The sequence below is a fragment of the Anas platyrhynchos genome, chromosome 13 (assembly GCF_047663525.1).
Source record: "Anas platyrhynchos isolate ZD024472 breed Pekin duck chromosome 13, IASCAAS_PekinDuck_T2T, whole genome shotgun sequence".
Lineage (NCBI taxonomy): Eukaryota > Metazoa > Chordata > Aves > Anseriformes > Anatidae > Anas > Anas platyrhynchos.
In genome coordinates this window covers 4,296,538-4,319,983 of record NC_092599.1, presented here as the reverse complement: position 1 = coordinate 4,319,983, position 23,446 = coordinate 4,296,538, and the positions used below count along the sequence as shown (strand labels likewise).

The window sequence follows — 23,446 nt, the reverse complement described above, 5'->3', positions numbered from 1 at the left end:
TGATCCCTTACAGCACAGGGAACCTTATTCATAAACATATTTAGTCTTTTCCCAATGGTCCCATAACATCCCCCAAGTGACACAAGTGGTGCCGCTCAGCTCTGGGTGCCCAGCCAGTTGTTCCAGTAACTTTTTACAGGAATTGCATTTTTTAATCACAACTTTCCACCAGATCTATTACCTCCAACCCTAGCCTCAGGAGCAGGTTCTGTGCCATCCCACGTTAGCCAGCACATCACTGCACCAGCACTCACGTGGAGCAGGCGTGCCGGAGCCACGTCCTCCCTGGCACTTCTGGAGAGCCCTGGTCTGCCACAGCTGAGTGTAAACCAGCCGAGGACCTGACCTTGGCTGAGAGCAACCCAAGCAGAGCAAAATAACCCCACCGTACAGCCAGGCTGACTGCCTTTAGCCTCGTCATCTTCGCCTCTTATGAATGAGGAGCGATTCACAGGGCACAGCCTGGAAATTGAAGCCCAAACGTGACGGCGCTCGGAGAGGGCTGCGGGCTCCCTTTTGGGTGGCAGTGCACAGATACAGCACAGCCACCTCCGGGAGCAGACTTTCCCCTAACGAGGTCTGACAGGCGCGGTTTCCCCACTGGCAGGAAGCGATGACGGACAGATTTTCCCTGTGCAAACAGAAAGCCTCCCCTGCAGATCAAACGCGTTGTCACAGCCCGTCCCATGGCTTCGTCTGGCTGTCCCTTGCCACGTAGAGGCAGGTGCAAAGTCCCCAGCCCCTCGGGGCAAGAGTGTGGGCTATGAGGGGAGAAGGGAAGATAATGTTCCCTCATCATATCCCTTGATTTCAATCTCATCTAATGAAAGCCGCCCATGAGAGAGCTGGAGATCCTGAGCGAAGCATCCCAAAATGGGATGCTGCTCCTCGGGCAGGTGGATAGCTGGGCTACCATGCTGGTACTGCCCAGAAGCATTCAATGAGCTCACTCCTTGAACCCTTAATCAACATTATCTCCTCTATGAGAGCAGACCACCTGAACATTAAAGTTTAAGGCTCTCCTTCAAAGGCCCAGAGTAGTAACAAACACCCAGCGTAACTTCCCTGCACAAACCCAGCACAACCGACTTTGGCCTGGGACGCTTGTAGGGGGTCACACGCTTCGAGAGGCTGTGTGCAATTTTGCAAATCACTAGTCTCTGTCATGGACGAGTGACTCACAGCTTTTTTGTTATTAAAAACAGAACGCTCCCATCTATGCATTATTAAAACATCATGTGGATGTTGGTATGCGCACAAGCACGAGCCCCTGGCTTCCTGCATTCACTCGTTGGCTCGCCGATAGCAGTAGGCTGGGACTCACGGGGTAAAGACCCGGCACAGATTTTTCCCACGGAAACGTGTGGATAATTCCCCTTTCTGCTCACGAGTCTGGCAGTAATCTGATCTGCTCTTCAGATCCAGGGCAGCACAGTGGGCCCGGGTGAAGCTCTGCTCCGACGTGTTACATCCATGATTACAAGCTGAGTGTGCAGCCAGCTGAGACACCAGCACAGCCTCACTGCAGCCACCCTGTGCTCATCACCAAAGGTCCTCATGAGCAAGAAGTGGTCCCCACGGGCAGGACTGAGCACCTTGGGGCTGCCACAACCACCCCCAGCTCCACCTCCAAACCTTCTCGTGGCTGGCGTCGTGGTGCCAGGCTGGGCTGCGAGTACGGCAAAGCACAAAAAATAGAAAACCCTCCCTTGTGACTGAGCCCTGGACATCCAGATCTGAAATTTCTCATAGTCTCGGTCTCGTTAGGGAGGGCTGAGACATGGTAGCACTAAATGGTGCGTTCAGGGAGGGAGAGGAGCTGAAGCTATTCGCAAATTTGCATTCAGTCCAGACTGCTGAAATGCCCTCGCTAAGTTGTGGAATAGCTGATTGTGGAAACAGACACACAATCAGGATTTTTTTAAACCTAAATTGCTTATTTTTAAGTCAAATCACATTTTATGATGAAACTGAATTTTAAAAGCCTTTAATGGAAAGGTAAATTAAGAAGAAAATTACGAAAAAACTTTGTTTTGGGTCAAATGTCACTTTTGATCTGATACAAGACTCATTTTTTTTATTCTTCTCAGTGGAAAAAAAAAAAAAAACTCCATTATGATTTCATCAAGCTAATCCTGTTTTTCTACATTTATCAAGGACCCTTGAATGGCAGTGGTGTGCCCAGAGGGGACCCGGGACATCTCCGTGGCCCACCAGCGGCCCCCAGGCTCGGGGCTCCTTTCCTTCAGCCCCTCTGGGCCCTTCAGCTGGGGCAAGGAGGAGCAGCAAAGCTTTGTGGCTTGGGCTCTGCCAGCTTCGAGGCTCCTTCCCCTCTCTTCCCCTCTCGTCTGAGGCTCGTTCACCACTGCCATTAGCGGGCTGGGCTTCCTCAGCCTGTCATGCTGATGTGAGGACATGAGGCTGTGGCTCCCTTGTTTAATTACAGCTGAAGTGCTGTACCCACGTACTCCACAGCCTCTAACTCTGGATGTTTCCGTATGAATGATGATCGGTAGCTCAGCACAGAGCCAACCAGTGCTGGCAAGGCTCTTGCACACACAGAGGCTGTGAGCAGGGCTGTGGGTGACTCTCTGAAAACCCACAGCTCAGCAGGGTCCCCAGGCTGCGAGTTGGGGTGAGAGAAGGTCTCGGTGGGCAGAAATTTCCTCCCGACCACCAGGAGATTTCCTGAAGGTGGAGAGGTAAATAGAAAGGAGCAGCAATCGAGGGAAACACAGGATTCACAAAGCAAATCCCTTGTTTCCCCTTAAATACAAGGGTGGCAGCAGCTGGGGGAGCTGTGCTGCTCTCTGCAGCGAGATGCTCCTGCCCTGCAGTTTGGCTCGCTTCCACCTCCAGCTTCCCTGCACTCCCACGTGCCAACATCATTATTTTTTTGCTCCCAGCTCTGAGGCGTTCAGGTCCACCCAAGAGGTGGCTGCACTTCATTTGGCAGCAAATTGCGTATGGAGCCCGTGTCAATGCATGTGCTTCGGTGAGCCTTCAGAGGGAAGGGCACAAAGCACCACGACGACAACGTGCGTCCTCCCTGAGCCTGCCCCTGGCAGCCGGGAGGCTCCCCAAGCCCTGCTCGTGTCGTTTCAGCTCAAGCTGCTGCAAAAACCCTTCAGCAGCAAAGATCTCCCCAGGAGCTGTGTGGGACCCACAGGGCTGGGAGGACACCGCCTGCAGGGACCCTGCTCGCCCCGCGGCGCTGTCTCGCGCTGCCTTCTCGTCCCCGCAGCCCCGCTCTCTGGGAACGGAGCCTCTCCAAGCACTGGGAGTGGTTTCCATGGAAATAAAGAAGAGTTTCGCAGCCCAACTCCACCAAAACACCGACTGGCTCCCTGTGCTTCGCAGGCCACTTATTAATTGATAACAGCAGCGACACCAGCAGAGGCTGAGAGATGCCGTGGCAAGGCTAACTCAGGGTTGGACAGGAATTATCTGCTGGAGCCATCACTGGTGCCCAGGAGGAGCCCAGGACTTTTCAGTGCCCGTTTCCCTTGCTGTGCCTGCTCCCTCCTCTCACGTCCCCATCACACTGGGATGCACGGGGGCCTGATCCTGCCCCCAGCCCACGCCAGCCGTCCCTGCAAGGGCTGTCCCGCTCCCAGCCAGCTTTCAGCCCAGCCAGAACCGCACCAGCTGGTTAAATCACATCTCCTCTGCAAGGCAGGGATACAAGCGTTGCTGTTCAATAAACAACTCATTTCTGAAAGTAGGGGGGAGCAACAGAGCAGAGGAAAACACCCAAACGAGGAAGATGATGGAAATTATTCACTGACAATAAGCACACATACGAGCATCCTGGGTACACCCTTAACACTTTGCACAGCATCAGCTGCTGCCCTTCACAGCCAAACCCCACCAGCTCATCCTGCACCGTGCTCCACCCCTCCCTTACAGCACAGAACGAGCACCACGGTAAAACACCAACAAAACACCTTCAATTGGCAGAGGACAGACAGCACCAGCAATATGCACCTACTGATCAACAGCTTCGACAGATGCTCGGCTGCAGAAAGTCTGCATGGCACCTGCGTGACATTTAAAGGCAGAAGCACTGTGAGGGATGCAGGCACAGCAGAGACCACAGGTTGCATGGAAATTCATTTCCTTATTTAACAACTAGCTGCTGTGGTGGTCTGTTTTTTTTTCCTAAAAAGTGCTGCTGGTCAGATATATGGACCCAGATCCTCCCCAGTGTGTTCAGGACCCTCAATATCCTCAGAGATCTGGGCTCTTGCCCATCATACCTGCACGGAAACAGATTGAATCGGAATGCTTTTACTGCTGTTTCTGGATCATTTGGGATGCTGGGCAAAGCTTTTCCTGATGAAGTAGCTGTCGAAGGTGGAGGTCTGGTCCTTATTGCCTACATCCAGCCCACTGCTCTCCTGCAAGCCTGGCAGGGAAGGGGCAGCAGGAGCAAACCTGGCTGCGGGGATGGGTACATCACAGCACCACACAGACAGCACACGAGCGATTTGTTTTAAGGGAACCACTCTCAAGTGTGCTGGCCACCTGAGACTAGTAAAACAAAAATCCAGAATGAAAGATAATAACGCAGGATTTCTTTAAAAAAGGTCATATTGGGGAAAAGTGCAGTAAAGAGAGCAGTTTTTGCATTAGTGTCCTGCACAGACGGGAAGAGCAGCTCAGCTGCAAGATGCAGCTCCATACTGACGGCCCCTGGGGAGATGCTTTTCTACATCCTGGTTGTGCACCCTCTTCACTGCTCACTTTGGGGCATGCTGAAGCAGTTTGGGCAGCCAGCCTATCATTAACATGCATATCTAGGAGTGATGTCTCATCAAAACTGTCTAGGACATATTTTAGCACATCAGAGCTTAGAACTGAAGATGCTTACACAGAAATACACAGATGGGTATCGGTGCAAGATGGAAACACTTCAAAATATGTGTGCTACTTGCAGCAAACTTTGTCTCACTGATCCTTTCCTCCTTGGAAAAGCTTGTGAAAGTCCTTGGGGGGACTCCAGGTCGTTCTGAGCTTGTGGGAGGAGAAAGGATGCGATTAACGCCCATCTCTTGTAAGGAACGAGCTGTCCTGTTTCTGCAAATCTTTGCCCCAGAAACACAAGCACGACCGACCACAGGTGGAATTGCAGCACGCTCTGCAGTTCCTGCTTTATTTTCTGGCTCTCGCAGCGAGCCAGCCTGATTACCCTCATTTAAAACGCGATTGTTCCCAGAACCGCTGCGCGCAAATCCCTCGCTGGAGGGGGATGCAAAGCAGAACAGGTGGGAGAGCACCCCCCTGCCCACGCCTGCCATCACGCTGCCAGCAACCGAGCCGTGCCCGCAAAAACTGGGGGGAGCCAGAGGGTGGCTGAGCTGTAAATAGAGGGAAACAAATCCTGCAGGGAACACGTCCAACAGCCGCCAGCTCCCAGGGGCTGGAGCGCAGCCCAAGAGGGTGGCAGGTCCTGCGCTCGCTCCAAGCACGCACACACTCGCACAGCCCCGAGCAGGTTTAATTTGCTGCAACTGTTTCAACAAACCCCGAGCCCTGGTAATGCTGTTACACGCTGAAATTGCTCAGTGTAAAACAACACCGAGTGGAAAACACTGCGGGCGTGGAGGAGCCCCCTCCTTTCTTCAGCACCCAGTCTGCTCCTGGCACCTGGACTTTGTAAGGAGAAGTTTAAAAAGCCTCCAAAAAACACCAAAACACCCCAGAGAGCTTACAAAATGTGTTTTGCCAAAGCAGTCTGATTTAGTCTGGGGGTTAGAGGAGATGCAAAAACTCCTCAAGTCCTGGTGTGTGCCTGAAGGACTGAGCTCAGCGCAGAGCTGATGCTGAACATGTTTTTAATTCAAAGTCTGTGTAAGAACACCAGGCACTTCTTGTCATGGCCGTCCCGTTTGACAGCAGGGTCTGAGTGTCCTGCTCAAGGTTCCTGCCAGAGCCCTGAAATTGCCCAGCTTGCCTCATGCCTTCTGCCTTGCTCCGACTAGAGAAGATGCCCTGCAGTTTCACGAGGGTACGAGGGATCCTAACGCTGGTGGTGTGATGCTTTGCTAAGCCATGAGGGTGATTCATCCCTGGCTGGACCAGTGCTAGCTCCAAACACGAGTGTAGGAAATTCCTGCAGGGGCTGAAACTCCCTGGAGGAAACCAACACAAATCCAGAGGCTCAGCCTCCTGACAGCCACCAAAGCAATTCACTTCCCTGCTTCAACAGCAGCCCCCGAGCAAAACCCCAATGCCACATCACAAAGCCACCAAGGCTCAGCTGCAGCCCAGCTGAGTTTCGCCTTTAGCTACAATAACATGACTGTGTTTTGGCTGGACAGGCTGCGATTCCCCCGTCTGCGTGGGCTTAAGGCTTAATTTCCATCCCCCAAGGCGATGGCTGTGCACCCAGCTCCTGAGGAGGTGCCAGCCCAGAGCTCTGCACCATGCCCAAGGCTACACTGCTCACACACTTGTTCCCTGCTTCCTGGAGACCCCAGAGAGCTCAGACCTGCTGCTTCAGCCAGTTAATCCGTGCTGCTCCTTATGCCAGTTAATCCACTCTGCTCCCTATGCCAGGCCTCCTGCAGAGGCACGGGGAGATGCGGGGGGACCTGCAGCACGGGGCTCTGCTGCAACCACTCACCCCTCCTCACTCCTGGCCCTGGCATCAGCGTCCAGGGCTCACGGGTGAGAAAAACAGAGAAAAAAGGGCTTTCTTACACCAGCCTCACTGCTGGGGCTAAAAGGGCTCATTGCACCAGGGCTTCCTGACGGGGGAAGGGAGCAGCCCCCGCACCATCCCCATCCCGTCCTCTCCCCGCGTCACATCCTCGCCAGGGCTGATTCAGCCGCACACAGGCCACATGGTGAATCACACAGGGAAATGCTGCGGGCTAAAAATAACCCCTGGCTGTTTTTGTCCTGCCGAGATATTTTTAAGCTGCTGGCTTTGCCAACCCGGGACCCGACACCAGTGAAGCGAGCACTGTAAGGGCGAGGGCTGCTGAGCGCCGAGCGAGGAGCTCCGGCTCCAGCTGCCGTACCCCAGCCTGTGGGGTCAGCTGCCTGAACCCAGCACAGCCACCCGTGCACACCAGCTTGTCACAGCCAGCACGGGATAAACCCACAGCACCAGCAGAGCCGGGTAAGCAGCCCTTTGAAGCCCCAGAAGAAACACCTATGCCGGTGGTTTCGGCACTTCGCCTCTCTTTCAGCTGGCAGAGCCACTGCCTCAATCGGGAGCAGCTTCAGCCAAGAAAAATAAGCACTACCTTCCATTCCCAGGCTTGTTTATCATTGTCACGATGCTCTGCTCTAACCAGGAGGCTGCATTATGCATCATGCTGCCTACTTGCAAATAATAAGCTACATGTGTAAATAGGCTCCACTATTTTGAGTTGAATAGCTAACAAATGAGCAAACAAAAACTCCGCAGCCCTCCACGCTCCTGTTTAACTGACGCAACGGATGCCTTTATGCATCCCGAAGGTGACACATCCATCACGCTGAGCCCCAGCGGCTTCTGCATCACTGCCAAAACCCCAAAGCGCGGGGGCTGGCGGCAGGCGGCGAGCACGGGGCTGTGGTCAGGCTGACACAAGCCCTCGTCTGTGGGCTCAGACCTAAAACTGATGTGGTATTTGCTCCTGCTACATCATCGCCATCGCAGTCACCGTGCAGGCTCTGTGGGGATGGTTTCAGCCACACGAGGTGCATGGCCTCGCACTGGGCAGGAGACGTAGGGCACAACGAGGGTGTTTGGTCTGAGCAGGGGTCCCGTGGGCACCCGGCTCTGGATTCGACCACTGCAGCACCCCTGTAATGAGCCCGTATGGATTTGTGAGGGCTCTCATGCTGCACTGCTCTCCTAAGTCTATTGAAGCCTCTGCAAATGGTGTTTCCCTCATCGCAGCTCTGCCTTCTTTTGTATTCTTTAATTTTCTGCCATAGTCTGTATTATTATCTATTGTAAGAAGAGTTATTTAAGAACCTTTGGACTATAATGGGCTTGGCATTACAGGAAAATAAAGCAGCTCTCCAGGAAACTTGTGCTGATTTCAGCCTTCCCATTTACGCCGTGATGCATCACACTGTGCTCTAATGTCTCACTAATCTGCAGCTCAATCTGCTGTTAAACGGGCTGGTGATGCAGAAGCCACTCACTGAGGTTGCTTGATATTCAGCTGCTGATTGAATCATTTGCTTCTTGCGATTTGCAGATGCGCCAAAGAGCCAGAAGCCCTTTTTCTTCCCGAAAAGTTAATTGGATCAGAGCTCCTCGCTGGCAGCTGGCACCCAGGTGAACTCCAGCCCTGCAGAGGGGCTGCCTGGCAGGACCAGGGTGACCAGGGGACAGAGCCTGGAGACAGAGCCCAGGAGCTGCCTCCTGCAGGGAGGGAACTCGGCAACGTCTCAGGAACTTCAAGAAGGCCCCGTGGTGATGCCAGCCTCACTGCTCCATCATGGCAGAGCCCATCCCACGGCATCACGCAGTGGTTTTGCTCCCATTAGACATTCCCCAGGATGAATTTCCCCCTCCATGCTTCCAGCTTTGTCATTTGTGAGAGCTGATTACTGCCAGCAGTCCCTTTCAGCACGGCCCACCCAGCTACTCACAGGTACAGCTCCCTCCTCGCCTGCAAACTGAGACGGCTTCAGCAGCACTCGGGTTTTGTTATTTTTTCCAGACTTCAGCATGCGACACGCCGCTTGCCATCTTCCTCAATAATTAAGCAGTCGGTGCCATTGTCAAAGAAGCACTTCACTACACTTGTACCAGGTTTCCGACCAACTGCGGTCCCAAGCGAGGCGGCGTTAGGCACCGGGACTGCAGCTCGGCGATTACGGGGCTGTAAATAACGCCTCGGAATATACGGTTTGTTGTGGTGATAACACACATTTGGTGGGTTACATAAATTGGAGCAATCCTGCTGACAGAGGAAAAATAGTGGTGTGTAATGGTTTCCTCCAGTTGCTAGGAAATAGAGTTAGTGCTGGGCTCCTCGCACGCCTCGGTGCACGCTGGTGACAGATGATGGATGCGGCACATGTGCGGCGCCCGGGCTGTTAGCGAGCCCTGACCGAGGGGAAGGCAGCCACGCAGTGACAGCAGGAGCCATTTAACAACAATATATGCATTTTTCATTACGAGAATTACATTTGTTTGCCCAAGGCGTTTAGGAAAATGTAAGCAAAGAATAAAGTTCGATGGAAAGGGACAGGTGGTCCGTGCCGGCAGACCCAGGAGCGCTACGCAGATGCTCCAGGTCTGTGCTAGGGGTCTTCACACCTGCCCAAAGCCCTAATTGGGATGGGATGTTTTAAAAATGGCCTTTTACAGCACTGCAAAGCTCGTGTCCCCAAAGAGCTAGATCCAGGCTCTGTCCCAGGTGGAGGCAGTGGGGCAGCCCGTTCCCCTCTCCTTGTCTCCCTGGGGCTTGTCTTGTGCTGCAGCAGGAGCTGGGGCTGGATCCTGCTTTTGTGGGCATCTGCTAAAGCCATTGCAATAGGTGGCATTGGTCCCGTGCTCCACTTGGCTGGAAATGGCACAGGCATGGCCCCAGCAGAGCCTGACTTTCTTTTCGGAGTGACAAACTTCCCCTAAAGAAGTTTCAAACTTCTCCTGCAGCCCCGGGTGCCATGGGACACCCGTGCGTCCACGTGCAAACTGTTCTCTCCCAATAACCCCGGGCTGCTTCATCACGTCCTCACGAACCCACCGCCTGGGCTCAACGTCAGCGCAATTCCTGAGCAGAGTGAGGTCGCCTCCTTTCCCACAGAGAGGAGGGAAGGGCCCGGCTCCAGCCCCACATGGAGACGGGAGGACAACGCAGCTCTGCGTTTCTGGCCCGCGCTCATCCCCAATCACAACCATATGGGGACGGGAACGTGCCTCCATAGCCGGGGGCTCGAGGCAAGCAGTCGCTTTCGATTGAGGAGAGATGCATCGTTTCCCCAGGACGCACTATTAAAGAAGAAAAGCCTTGCCAATGTTATGCTTTATAATGCAATAATTTCCCTAACAGCCCAACATGGTTCATCAGCATGTGATCTGGCATGTGATCAGCTTTCCTTTCAGCCATCCGGACGGGCTGCAAGAGGTGAGGGAGAAAACAGACACAGGATCTGGTTTGGTTTTCAACAAATTCTTGCACCCTGCCTTGGCGCGTTTCTGTCCCCACGGGTTCACACCTGTGGTGTGCTGCTCCGAAACCTGGCCACGGCCCCCACTTTGGGCCAAAACTGTGCAATATCAGCTCACCTCAGCTCTGCCTGCAGTGCCACGGGGTGGGGGCACCGCTGCAACAAGCCAGGGAGCCCCGGAGTGACTGTGTTTGGTTCATTATCAGCAAGAAGCCTGTCCCCAGGCACAGCCATCCTAGCAACCATTTCAGCAACGCCAGTTAAATAACTGCCTAGCATCACCTGAAAATTCAGGTTAGCAGCCTCAAGTAACTTCATCATCATTTTAGGGGGGGGAAAAAAAAAAAACACCCCAAAGCCAGCATCCTTACACACAGTATGGAAAATGGGCAATGGTGGTGCCTCCAACCGTGCTGCCAAAGCTTGGACCAAAGCTTGCTGCCCCCAGTTTGCTGCAGAGCCCACACCGTAAATGAAATTGGTGATCTGCTGCAGTCCTTACGCACACCCACACCCCATCATTAGCGCCAGATGATGCCTTGGGAGGCAAAAGAGGGAAATCTGCCATGGGGTTTCCTACAAGGAGGTACAGGTTTTGTGGGGGAAACATCAGCAGGAGCACAGCCCCCGTGTGCCTGCACACGAGCTGAGCGTTTCAGGTGGTGCCGTTTGGCACGCGGTCCCACAAAGGCTCGAGCAAGTGGGAGACAACGTTCCCCGAGGGAACGAGGAGCTTCAGCTTTTGTAGCACAGCAAGCATGCAAACACGGTATCTTGAGGGAATAAGAAAGATAAGTTATGTCATTTCATCACTGTTCTTGGAACGGAGACAAAAAAGCAAAAGAAAACAAAACAGAGCACCCCCTGGGATCCATAAAGAGGAAACTAAAAATATGATAAATAGGCTGGATCCGTATTTTCTGAAGATGACATGTTGCAGCCCATGTTATATATCTGGATTCCTATTGTCACTAAGGATAGAAATTTTGGCATGAAGTAAGTAAAGGAGAAAACTGAAATTTCTGCCACACCACAAACCAATAAGCACTGGTAGGGAGCCATCTACTAAAAAACCCAGCCAGAAATCCCAGCCCTGCAGGACAGGAGGAAGGAGGAGAGCACAGGAGCACCGGCTTTCTTTGCCAGTGGGAGACAAAGGGTTAAGCAAAGGTCCAATTTCTTGTGTTAACTTAAAGCTTGAGAAAAGCTGAGAATTAAAAGATCAAAAAACCACTGCAAAGTGTGTAAAGGTACTCATAAATCCAAGGGAAATAATACGTGCTAATAAATGCTCAGGGGATTGCTCAAAATGCTGTCTGTGTTTATAATCAAGCAGGTACCACGCTGCAGCCTAGGACACCGCGGTCTGCGTTGGGATTTACCCACAGAAACGACTCCCTGAGGAATCTATGTACAAAGCAGAGGAGCAAAAAGACAAGCAATATTAAAAATAAATTCAGAGAAGCCAGAAAGCCAGGAATCTGATGCAGTTTTAGAGGCATGGCAACATAACAAGAGCAGCAGCACACAGGGACAGGAAAACCCTCTGCTTTTAGAGTTGCTTGGCACCAGGCATGAAATCTTCAGTTTGAGATATAGGGGAGGAACCTATATATTAACACATCGTGACAAGATCCAACTACCCTGCTGGCTTTCCCAGAAAATAGGGGTCACGCAGCCAGCCTGCCTGCCTTCCGAGCTGGGGGATTTTTCCTTATTTTCTTCCTGACTCTGCTAAATTAGCAAAGCCTTCCTTGGTTAACTCTCGAAGCCCCAAAATGAAGGCTATGAGTTTGTGGTGGTTTTTGGTCCCTGAGGCTTTAGATATGTCTCCGGCTCCGTCCCATCCCTGCTGCAGGGGAAAGGATGTATGGGTGCATCCAGACAGATCCTGCCCCGGAGCCAGTGGCACAGCTTTCCCGTGGCTTTCCAGTGATGTTGCTGAAGAGCCAGCAACATAACCTCTTAAAATCTTAGTTTTTAATATCACTGGATGGTAAAACACAGTCAGAGCTGGCAGTTTTGATCATTTATGGCAAAACACTACATTGAGCAGAGGGTTAAAAGCGCACAGGTCTGGTGCTGAGCACTAAGGTTTGTGCTGTGTCACCCAAATGCCTGTTCAGGCTGGTTTGTTGGTTTATTTTCTCCTAGCTTAAACAACTCCAGACAAGTGATCCCCTACCCAAAGGAAGCCACCACAAATAGCTTGGTTTGCAGCTAGGAGGTGGCTGCGCACCATGACGGACACGTGGCTGCAGGCTGCTCCCGACTGCAACAGATCCACTCCGACAGGGCAGGACTCACACAGTGCCTGTGAGCACCAGGCAGAGAACTGATCCGAGATAACCAGGGACAACCAGCCATGACACAAGGGCTTCCATGTGCCCCAAGTCCAGCATCGGACCCCTTGATTTTGTGACTATATACAGATGGATGCACCCATGGGTCTGAGAGAGCTGAGAGGTACCCAGGCAGCAAACTCATCTGCACATCCAAATGAGAGGGAATAAATCCATACAATCACCTTTTTCTGCTCATTTTGGTGTGTTTGAAAACCTGCTTTGCTCCTTCAGAAACACTTAGACCCACTTCATAAGCAACGTGCATGACCCATTACACACAAAAGGCATTTCTCTGATTTTGACGAGCTCTGCGGGGATACCTCACGTGGGAGATGGGAGGCACGGGGCACGTTCCCCAATGAGACTTCACAGGCAGTCCTGCACCCGAGGGCCTTCCTCTCACCCCAAGAAAGCAGCTCGGTGCTGTGTGTGCCCCTCGGCAGGCTGAGCACAGCCACAGCCCTGTCCGACATGCACCGTGCGCTGGAGTTTCGCTCCCATGTATTACAGCAAATCTCCCCAGCAGAGCGAGTTACCAAGCGCCTCACAACTGCACCTTTGTCTCCCGGAGAAGCCGAGGGCTATAAAATACAGGATAACCCCTGCTGCGAAGGTTTCCAGCACAGTTTGGTGGAAAAGAGCGAGGGAAAAGAAAACAATGAAGAAAAGGAGACGATAAACTTCTTAAAGTAGCTCCTGCTGTCAGCCCTCTCCTCCCGTGCGTGAACCAGCCCTCCCTCCTTCACCTCTTAATTCCGGGCTTTAGGAAGGCTTGGTACTACTCAGGCCTCTTAGCAGGCTCTGAAGAGTCAAATTTAATCCGGTAAGCCTGAAATTGAAAAAAATCCAACCCAACTTGGGTCTTTGCACTGAATTTAATACCTGGATAAATCCCTATGGGACACCAAGCAAAAAAAAAAAGCAAAGCTTGCTGTGTATGAAGTTATCTAATATAAGCCATTCCCCCTTATCCCTTCATTTCACAGCAAAAACACAGACACTATTCACTCTGCAGAGCTTTTCAGATGAAGTAAATACTGCTACATCCAGCCTTCATTGAAAAAACATGGACCTTCCATTTTCACAGGGCTTCGCTTCCAACGCCACGGCCCCATCCTGCCTTGGAAGTAATTTCTTTCCTTAATTACACCTATAAAATAAAGACTCGCTCCTTACATAATTAAAAAGGGTACAGTTGATAGATATCTATTTTTGGCTGATGATATCATGATATCACTGTGTTTATGTAGGAAAATTTCCAGAGGGTTCAAAAAAAAAAAAAAAAAAAAAAAAAGAAAGAAAGAAATAGCCCCCCCTAAATTATTCCCAGACTTCTCCAGTCTGAATGTATTTATTTGCAATAATGATTGCGGCTTTATGCGAGCAGATGGGCAGTCCCTGAGAGGATGATTTGTTTCCCCTCTTTTCTTACTTCATGATGTATTTTATGATTTCAGCAGGTCAGTGGCTGCCATGTGTTTCTTTCTAATCTGCGAGCGCTTTTCGTTTGCCTCATTCTTGGCAGCCGTCGTATTTACCAAAGAGATCAGACACGGACAGATGATGGCAGGGATCCAGGCTCCTTGAGAGTTCAGTGCTTGGATGTTGGCAGCGAGTAAAGATATATGGATTGCTGTTGTTGGTTCAAACTTACAGGGGCTTTTTCCCTCGTTATATTTCAGTTTATGTGTGCACATGTATGTACAGAGGGAGATGTGTGTGCATGTGTGCACACGTTTTTAAATTCCCTTTGTAATGCCCTCCACCAGATAGAATACAGATGAGCTGCTACACAAAGAACAATAGATGTCAACTAGATTACTCTCCCCCCCCCCCCTTTTTTTCTTTTTCTTTTCTTTTTTTTTTTTTTTATAGGCCTGGTTTGTTATAAATCCTCCATGCCCATTAACCTCTGAACCACGCTGATGATATCTCTTCCGAGCTAAATTGCCTGTATTTCCAGACATTTGTTTGTTCACTTAGAGGTCTATGGGCAGTGGGAGGGGGGGAACAGCCCATCGCTGAATAGGGCGCATGGATTATAAATGAAAATTCTTCCCCTCCTTGTAAGATGATGCTCTGAGACCTCTCATAAACGGACAGCTCTAGTTTATACGCTCACAGGTGGAGGCCAACAGTAGAAAGTTAATCACAGCAATACCAAAAATATCTCAGCAGCACGGGGGGAGGATCAGCTCCTTCCCCACAGCCGTGTCCAACCCGCAGAGCCTCCGTGCGACACGCGAGGCCACCGCTGGCCCCGCAGCCAGAGCCTCACAGAGCCTGCAGCAGGGTCAGCCCTGCCCTGCTCACCCTACTGGGTCATCCTGTGCCAAATCCCCTGATCACATCCTCGCCTTTCCCTTTTTACCAGGAAGAACAATGCCTCGATGGCTGGGGGTCGGTTGGTTTGTTTCCAAGAGCCCACTGAAACCTACAGCGGGATCACAGAACGCAGAAGCGTCCTTAGAAGAAAATTCAATTTCCTTCCCCGCCGCACAGCACGTCTCTGCAGAGCCACAGGCTTGGTCCAAGCTGCAGGCCTGGTCCTTCTGGGGCACTTGGCACAGTCGGTCACCAAGCTACTGGAGATAAAACCCCTGGAGCTGCCAGCAGCTCCCAAACAGCCTCCAGCGGGACCCGTCTCAGTAAACACGGCCGTAGCGCTTCCAGGAGGCTCTCCAGCTCCTGGGAAACATGCTGAGCAGCGTTTCCAGCATCTTGACTTTAAAATAAACCCTTGGAAGCAGCAAGCGTGCTGGCATTTCCAACGCAGGCCTCCTGCCTTCCTTATCCATATATATATATTTAAACTCACGGTTCCAAAATACCATTTTACTTCCATACATCGTTGCGCCCATTTAAGCTCAGCTCCCATCTGATCAGTTTTGGAGCAGATTTCTCAGACTTTCCTGCTCACCCTGGGTCCCCCCAGGTGCTGGGACCAGGAGGGGTTCCCCCAGAGCTCCAGCTGCATCCTGCTCCCTGCCTCCAGCACTGGGATAATAAAGCCATCGGGGTGGGTTAAAGGTGAGCATCTTGAGCACCCTGCTGCTGGGGGTGGTCTCACGCTGCTCTGACTCCTCTACTGAGATGTCCATGCCCAGCACGCTGATTCTGGGCACCCCATTCCCAGCCCAAAGTTTCCCCAGCTGATGCCTGAGGACCAATGCTGTGATGGAGAGCGTGGGTGACACGCGTCCCGATAGCATGGTGCGAGCAGGTACCTGCTTCCCTACACAGCACCAGCTGCAGCATGCACGCACAGCTGATTGCCAGCCAGTCATTAAACTATCTCAGTGGGGTTTTTTATGCATAGCAGAGGGTAGGAAGCTGTAACAACCCATGGTTTTTCAGATCATTCATGTTTTTCCTGCTCTCACTAACAACTCCCAATTTCCATGGCAACACCCGCATGCTTCGGTACGTGTTACTTTTTGCTTATGCAGAGCGCTGTTCCCACAAAGCAGGAGGGCCGAGGTCCCCAAACAGCCAGCAGAACGCCCCTTGCACAAACCCTACACCCATCCCCATCCCGCTGCCCCAGCAGCACACCCGCACCTTCCCCCCGGCGCAGCACAAGGACAGGCACTACTGTCTGTTCCCCAGCCAAGAGCTCGTTTTAAACTTGGCTGTGGTTTCTATTTTAATCCGCCCCCCCCCACATTTTTGGAAACACTAAACCATTAACACATTTATATGAAAGATGGCGATTAGCATTCCCCCACACACACACCATCATTTCTTTTTGTGTCGATTTCCTGGCTCGGGCGGTGCTGCATAACGTGGCTGCAGCCCTGCACGCAGCTCTGGCGGGCGCGAATTCCTTCACAGCATCAACTTCATCTACCTCGGCCTCGCTTTGCTGCTCCTCCATTTCTCTGCACACAGTTTCACCGCCGCTCCTGTGCTTGTACAAAGATGAACATCACGAGCTTTACCCTAAAGCGTGCTGAAGCCAACACAAGAACTTCATTGGGGCTCAGTAATTTATTGTTTTAAAACCAGCCTTTGCTAATGGCTCATTAGGACAGACAGCCGATTCGCCTGCTCTGGCCCTTATGCATCTTTTTTCTACACCTACGGGGATGTTTTCATAAGTGAGAATCCTTTCCAACGTAAAGAAGCAGCAATTAGTGCATTTATTTATTTTACTGTAATTCACACCACAGCACAGGCAGTTTCCCTGCTGGCCAAAGTGCAGAATAAATAAACAAAGTCCACTAGAGATGTCTTAAATTTCTCCCATACGATGGGACAGAAAATCAAGGCTGCTGCGAATAGAACCTCTGATCATTTGAAACTGTAAGGGCAGAAATGGAGCCAACAGGGCTGGAAATTCGTGCAAAGGAGAGGGCTGGAAAGTGATGCTGACCAAGCTCAGAGCTTGGGAGAAAACCCAGGAGCAGAGAACCACAGCAGAGCCTGCTGCCCAGGTAAGAAACATGCCTGATTACTTTCACAATTGCATTTTTTTCTATCCTGCATTCAAATACCATCTGTCATTTCCCAGCAGAGGGGCTGCACTTGTCTGGGAGATGCACCTGGGGTCCCAGGCATGCTGTATCGGAAAACTGCAGAGGATGGCGTAATAAGATTCTGCCCCAAATGAGCATAAAGTGTTTTTTTATTTGTTTTAAAAAACAAAGATGACTGAACATACTCAAGATCCACGCTGGCTTGTCTGAGGGAGCCAAATTTATCACTGGTGAATTAAGAATGAAGTTACGCTTAGAGGTGGGTTTTGACCTCTTTGCAATTTTGTGGGCACTGACAGTTTTTCCAGCAGAGGCTGCTGAATTTCCCAGCAATAGGCTTCCATCACCACACTGCCTCTCACGGCTCCTTGAAGCAGCCCACAGCTTCCCAGAGGAAGCAGGAGGTCACGGACCCAAGCACAGCACCGGGTTCCTGCTGGCACAGCACCAGGAGCCGGGCTGAGAGCCTGCTGAGGAGTGGCACAGGGTGGGACGGCTCATACCAGATGTATGGGCTGGTCCAGCAGAGGTAAATTAAATCAGATGCGACTAGCCAAACCCTGCTCCCTGCCTTCTCAGGGTTGCATACACCTGCCAAGGACGGACAGAGCCCCTCCAGGACTAAAGCCACAGGATGGCAAAACTTTGGCTGCAGTAACTCCAACATGGAGCCTCCAGTGGAGCGGTCTCTTATGGTCCCAAGAATTACTTTTGTACTCAGTTTTCTCCCTGAATTCAACAAATATTGACAAGATACCAGGAAAAGGGAGTTTTTATCTAGAGTCTTTATTTTCTGTTTTTTATCTTTTATATTTTTTTCTTCTCTGAAAGAATCAAAACCAAATCAGCACTGAGACGGCAACCCCCTTAGTACAGAGAGCCGAGCAGTGCCTGGGGACAGCGTGTACCACTTTCCTGAGGGGCCTCCACTGAAAACCAATATATTGATTAAAAACTCAGGGCCTTTCCCTTGACTTACAAGAACAAAAAAGCTAACTCCTTTTGTAAAAAGCAGCTCTCAACATGTCTCATCTGTTCCCAGCCCTGGAGGACTGCGTGCACCTTTCGAGAGCTGTTCCCGTGCTGTTATATTGGGCACTGTGCTGTCCCACCTGTCTTGGAGGCTGTTCCTTGACACCGGGTGAAATCCTGGGAGCTGTGCACACGAGGAAGGCCCGTGTTAGAGGCTGAACGTGAAGGGAGATGTGTGGTCCCCAGCTCTGCACAAGAACCGCCAGCTCCTTCAGGGCCAGGAGTCAGGCCAGCCAAGGTGCGGCTGACTGCCTCTCCTTAGGTGAGGCTGTAGGGCAGCCAGCGAGCGTTGCTGGGCACAGAGCTGACAAAACCTCACCCTAATCCACCCTTAGGTTGGACTCGATGATCTTGAGGTCTCTTCCAACCTAGACAATTCTGTGATTCTGTGATTAGGCAGCAAGGAGTGCGTTGGACCTACATCGACATTCAGACAAAGACGTTTGGGGAGATGGGCTCGTACAGCCTCTACAAACAAGCAAGGCTCCAGAAATGGGAAGAAATCTCCCTGGTGGGGAACAAAGGCAGAGGTTGGGCTCCGGCCGTGAGGCCCTCAGCACGTTACCACCAGCGGCAGGTGGTCACCACATGAGCAAGCGAAAACGTGCCTGTGAGCGGAGCGATGACAGGTCTATAGTCATGAGCAATTTTCTCTACGATGCACTTAGGCATCTGCTCCGGATTAACATTGTTTTGGTTGAAATGAGCGTTTTGGAGGCTTTTAAGCAGGTAAGTGGCTGCACCTAAGCAGAAGGAAGAGTCGTTAATAGGCAGACACGCAGGACTTGATGAGAGAGGTAACTTGGCCCCAGAGGTAACCAGCAGAGCACATCGTGGGCTATGCCAGGGGATGGGAGGAGCAGCAATGGCTCAGATAGCACGGGATAGGATCGCTGCAACAAAACGCCAAATAGTGAGGACTTGGGAGAGCTTTGAATAACTGAAATAAAGAGGATGACAGCTGTTGGCCTACTTCAGCTAAGAGCTGAAGCCCAGGCTTTACAGCTCAGAGCCCCACGTTCGTGGCAGGAGATGAGCACACGGATTTGGTCTCTGTAGCTAAAAGACTTCTGTCAATTCAGCCTGGCTGGGAAGGGGCCATGAGCCAGCACACCCAGGCCTTGCTTCCTTCAGTGTTCTGCACTAAGTTAAAGCCCTGTGAAAAATCCCAAAGCCTAAATTAATAACTACACCATTCTGATCCACATAATACTCAAATACAGCCAATAACTGGGCAGATGAATGAACAAGACACAGGTACGGGAGAGGACAGCTTCAAAGGCTGACTGGCAAGGTATCCACAAACACCTAATAAATATGACAAAAACCCCATTAGACTGAGAACAGCCAACCTGACCTTGAGGCCAGGGAAGCAGGAGGAAGCTGCTCACCCGGCTGATGAAGCAGGGATATAAAAGCAGGCCAGGCGCTTCCCAGAGCCAGCCCTGAACCGCAGCTGAGGTGGGGGCACAGCTCATCCCAAAAGACCTGCCTTGTTTATTTGCAAGTGCCCGGAGCCAGAAGCAATTACAGGACTTTGTGGCCTAAAGCCATGGAGCAGAGGCATGGCCTGCTGACACAGCACTGCCAGTAGCACCAGGGGATGTGCCGGGCTCTGTGTGTACCACTGGGTCCCACAGCTATCACTGCACCCTTCAAAACCCAAATCTATAAACACAGGTAGAGCTGTAGCTGTCAGCAAACAGCACGCAGATCTCTCATAGTTCCCTGTCAGTCTCTTTATTTCCTCAGCATGAGCTGCAGGGCCTGAACTGCAGTCCCAGTCTGTTCTTTTTCAGAGGCCAGAGCTCAGGGATTTCACTTACTGGTTCTAGTTCAGGTTTTCCTCTCATTTCTTTAAAAGACTTAATTCCTTCAGTGCCTGAATTCCAGGATTTTAATACCTTTAGCTCCATTTCCCCCTTTCCTGCTCTGCATCTAATACTTCAGCCCATAAATCTCTGCAAGCATGCAGCACAAAAACAGATAAGGAAAGCTGTATAACCATAAAAAAACTTACTGCAAAGGACCAACATAAAACCCACCCACTGAAAAGATTATAACCAACGGAAGAAGAAGAAGAGAAAGCCAGATTAAGTGTTCCCGTCAAAGTTCAGGCAAGCCTCAGAAAAGGTGTTGTATGATAGCTTAATTAAGCTTACAGTAGATCACAATCAGCAATGCATCATTCTGCTGATGGAAGAGCTCCAAGGGTAGATGAATAATGGCCAAGCTCAGCACGGGATATTTTTTTTTGCCAGCGTGGTTCTTCCAATTAATGGAGGTTCTCCAGTCTCCTCACTTCCTACAGGTCTGTACAGGGACAAGTGCTCAGAGGGAACCTGATGGACCCATCTCCTTTTTAGCTGGTCTTAAACGCTCATCCCCATCAACCAGTTCTCCAGTACGGTGTGCATGTGAAGCTTCACATGGCACTGCCTCCCACATCTGTGCAATGATGGCCACAATTAACGGTAATAACTATTTCACTCCATGGATTTAGCCCTTTTCCTTTGGGTAATTATGATCTTTCTTCCTCTCCCCAACCCTCATTTTAAATCCTCGTGGGTAACGGGCAGCCAGCTGATTCTACATTTATCTCGCTTCTATTTGTTTGACACATTTCAGGCAAGCGCTGCTGAAAAACACTACAAAGCCAAAAACTCCTGCTCATTAATAACACTCACATCACCTCCTTCTTTGCTCCTTTAACATGCTGCTTTTATTTGGTCTAATTGCAACTCTCAGCATGATTAATCACAACATTTTTGCGGGAAGCTGGGGAATTTGATATCCCTGTCCTCATATGGATCTGATCACATTCATGCTGAGAGTCCAGGCACGCTTCCTGCAATCTTAATGTAAAAGCTTAGTGTCAAATGATCCTCCTTGCCTAGTACACACTAATTACCCGCATTACTATATTCACCTAGGTCCCAAACACGGGCTGAAAATGGAAGCCAGATAATCTGGTTCAGCTTTGGGACAAAGCTCTTATGAGGGTTTATCTTCCTGTATGTAGGCTCTCCTTTTCTCAGTTTTACATCTGGACCAAAACCATTTACCAGACAAAGTTAGTAGCAATCTTAGAAGTTTGAAGAATTAAACTTATACCCAAGAAGGCGTGTAATCCAAGGGGCCAAGTCTCTTTGGAGAACTGCAGAAATTATAGCAGGCACTACAAAAAGTAAACTCAGAATTAATCTGCACTAAGTTACGTTTTTCAAATGTGGAAAGATAAGATCACCAAAGAAACCTCCTCTAAAGCAAGACTGATTATTGCAATAGTTGGAGTTTTAAATATATATACGTATATACACAGCCACACATTTGTTTTGTAGTGCTGCTACTGAAAAGTTCTTCAAGCACCAATCTTGGCGTATCACCTTTCCTATAGAAGGTAGTGACAAAGCTTCCCGGGATTTTAATGAAACATGAAGAGCATCAGTGTACACTTCTGAAACGCTGTCTGGAGGTCACACACATCAATATTTGAAGACAACACAGCCTCGCCTGAGCTTACCGCTGCACCGGTAGGAGCAGCAGGACCGCCTTTGGCTTCTCCAGCTGGCTGGTGATGCTGCTTCCCACCCACTCCTCCCCTTCCAAGCCTCCCCACCCACAGAGGAGCTACAGAAAGAGCCCAGTTTGCTCCCAGGACTGGACCTTCCTGCCTCACTTACTCCCACGAAGGAAGACAGTCAGATGTTAAAACCACATGGACACCACCAAGCATCCCTTACCCACACCTCTCCCAGGCTTCATGTTCTCTGCACCATTTGCCTCACAAAGCGCTTTAATTAAACAGTGAAGGCCTACTGACTATCACCTAAATCAGAAAATACCTTTTGCAATAAGGGAACTAGGCTCCTACTCAGTCCTGGAGTTTCATCTTTTCCCTGACGATCTCCTACAAATGCTGTTCCCCATTAGAGCTTCTCTGGATGTCACCACTTCTGTGCGGAAGGGCTGAGAAAGCAGAGAGCCAAGGCTTGGCACGGCGTGGGAAGGGGCCGTTGGCCGGATGCAGAAATCAGGCTGTCAGCACCCATTCTCCCCAAGCCCATGATGCAGACCCATGCCTCTCCTCCCCAGGGCTCTGGGGAACATTCGTGGCACAGAGAGGCTGCATCTGGGTGAGAAACATTCGTGGGATGCTCACGCTGCACTGCGGACAGGCACGCAGCACAGAGCTGTTACTGCTCCTAAACCCTCTGGTTGTATGATAAAAATTTCGTGCTCACAGGCCTGCCATTCTTTGTAGCCCTGAGAACAGGCTGCGCACACAATAGTGTCTTCAGATTTAAGGCATTTGCTGAGTTTCTCCCCAAATAAAATGAAAACGCAGGCTCTGAGAGCCCTGCAGAGCACCAGGTCCCCCTGCCAAAACCGACACCTCGTGCAGCCGGTCGCCACGCCAATGCCTTTTCCAGGTGCCCAGCTCCCAGAGCACAAACCACCAACACCGGAGCACAATTTGACTCTAAGTCCTTAAAAACCAGGGCTGCTCAGAAATCACATCGTTTTGTTTGTGTGCTTGGGTTCTTTCAGGTAAAGAGGCTTTTCTCGTCTGTGTATATATGAAAAACCTGACGTCACCAATGGTTTTCTAAAATGCTACAGCTGAAACACATCTAAGGAGACTCCAGGAACCATCCTGCCCTGGATAAATACTGGGGAGGGTGTAGATATGGATTTCTGAGAGGATATCCTCACGAGTGATAGCACAGACTGTGCACCACATTTAGCCTTCTTTCCCTCAGGTCAGCATAAAGAGAACACAAACCAAACCAAAGCCCTCTCACACCCTTCCTCCCCAGCAGCACCCAGCCTGCAGGGCCTCTGGCAGGTTTCGGATGAAAGCCCACGAGCAGCACCCACCTTGCCCACAGCCACGCACCGCCTCCAGGCCGAGGAGCATCAGATGAAGCCACCCGCTACTGGAAAGGATGCTGAGCAAGGGACAATCTGCAAAGGGAGCAGTCCCTCCTAGCACACCCCGAGAGGAAATGGGCTGTTATTGCCTGTCCTGACACACTGCAAGGATTCTCTGATGTATTTTTTTGTGAAGTGCAGTCACACAGGTTGTGTTTGTCACCGGCAGGAAGATGAGAAGAAGCGCCCGACATAACAGGGATGCTCAAACCAAACCTTTCTGATTTTTCTGCACAGATCACAGCAAAACACAGCTTACACCAGCTGGGAGGCTGTCCCAGCACATCCACCTCAGCCCCGCAGGAGCTGGTGGTGCCTGCATCCATCCCGGCGCGCTGCGGGCAGTGACCCACCTGGGTGCTCTCCTCTGCTGTCAAGTTCAAAGGAAGTTTTGTCTCCTCCACTGATGAGCACATCAAGCAGTCACTTCTGTGTGGGCTTCCAGTGTTATCAGCAGCCTGTTCCCCAGAAAAAAAAAAAAAAAAAAAAAAGAAAAAAAACATCAGCGAACTATGATCTGTTTGTTCT

General features: G+C 50.9%; 1 long non-coding RNA gene across 8 annotated transcripts in view; it reads right to left on the bottom strand.

The window, feature by feature from the left end:
• The window catches only part of LOC113845059 (uncharacterized), a 78,716-nt gene that overhangs the window by 36,863 nt on the left and 18,407 nt on the right, over positions 1-23,446 (bottom strand). For all 8 annotated transcript variants that reach the window (XR_011812504.1, XR_011812511.1, XR_011812505.1 and 5 more), the window contains exon 2: positions 23,272-23,376. This is a non-coding gene — a long non-coding RNA (uncharacterized lncRNA). The remainder of the gene's footprint in view (positions 1-23,271; positions 23,377-23,446) is intronic.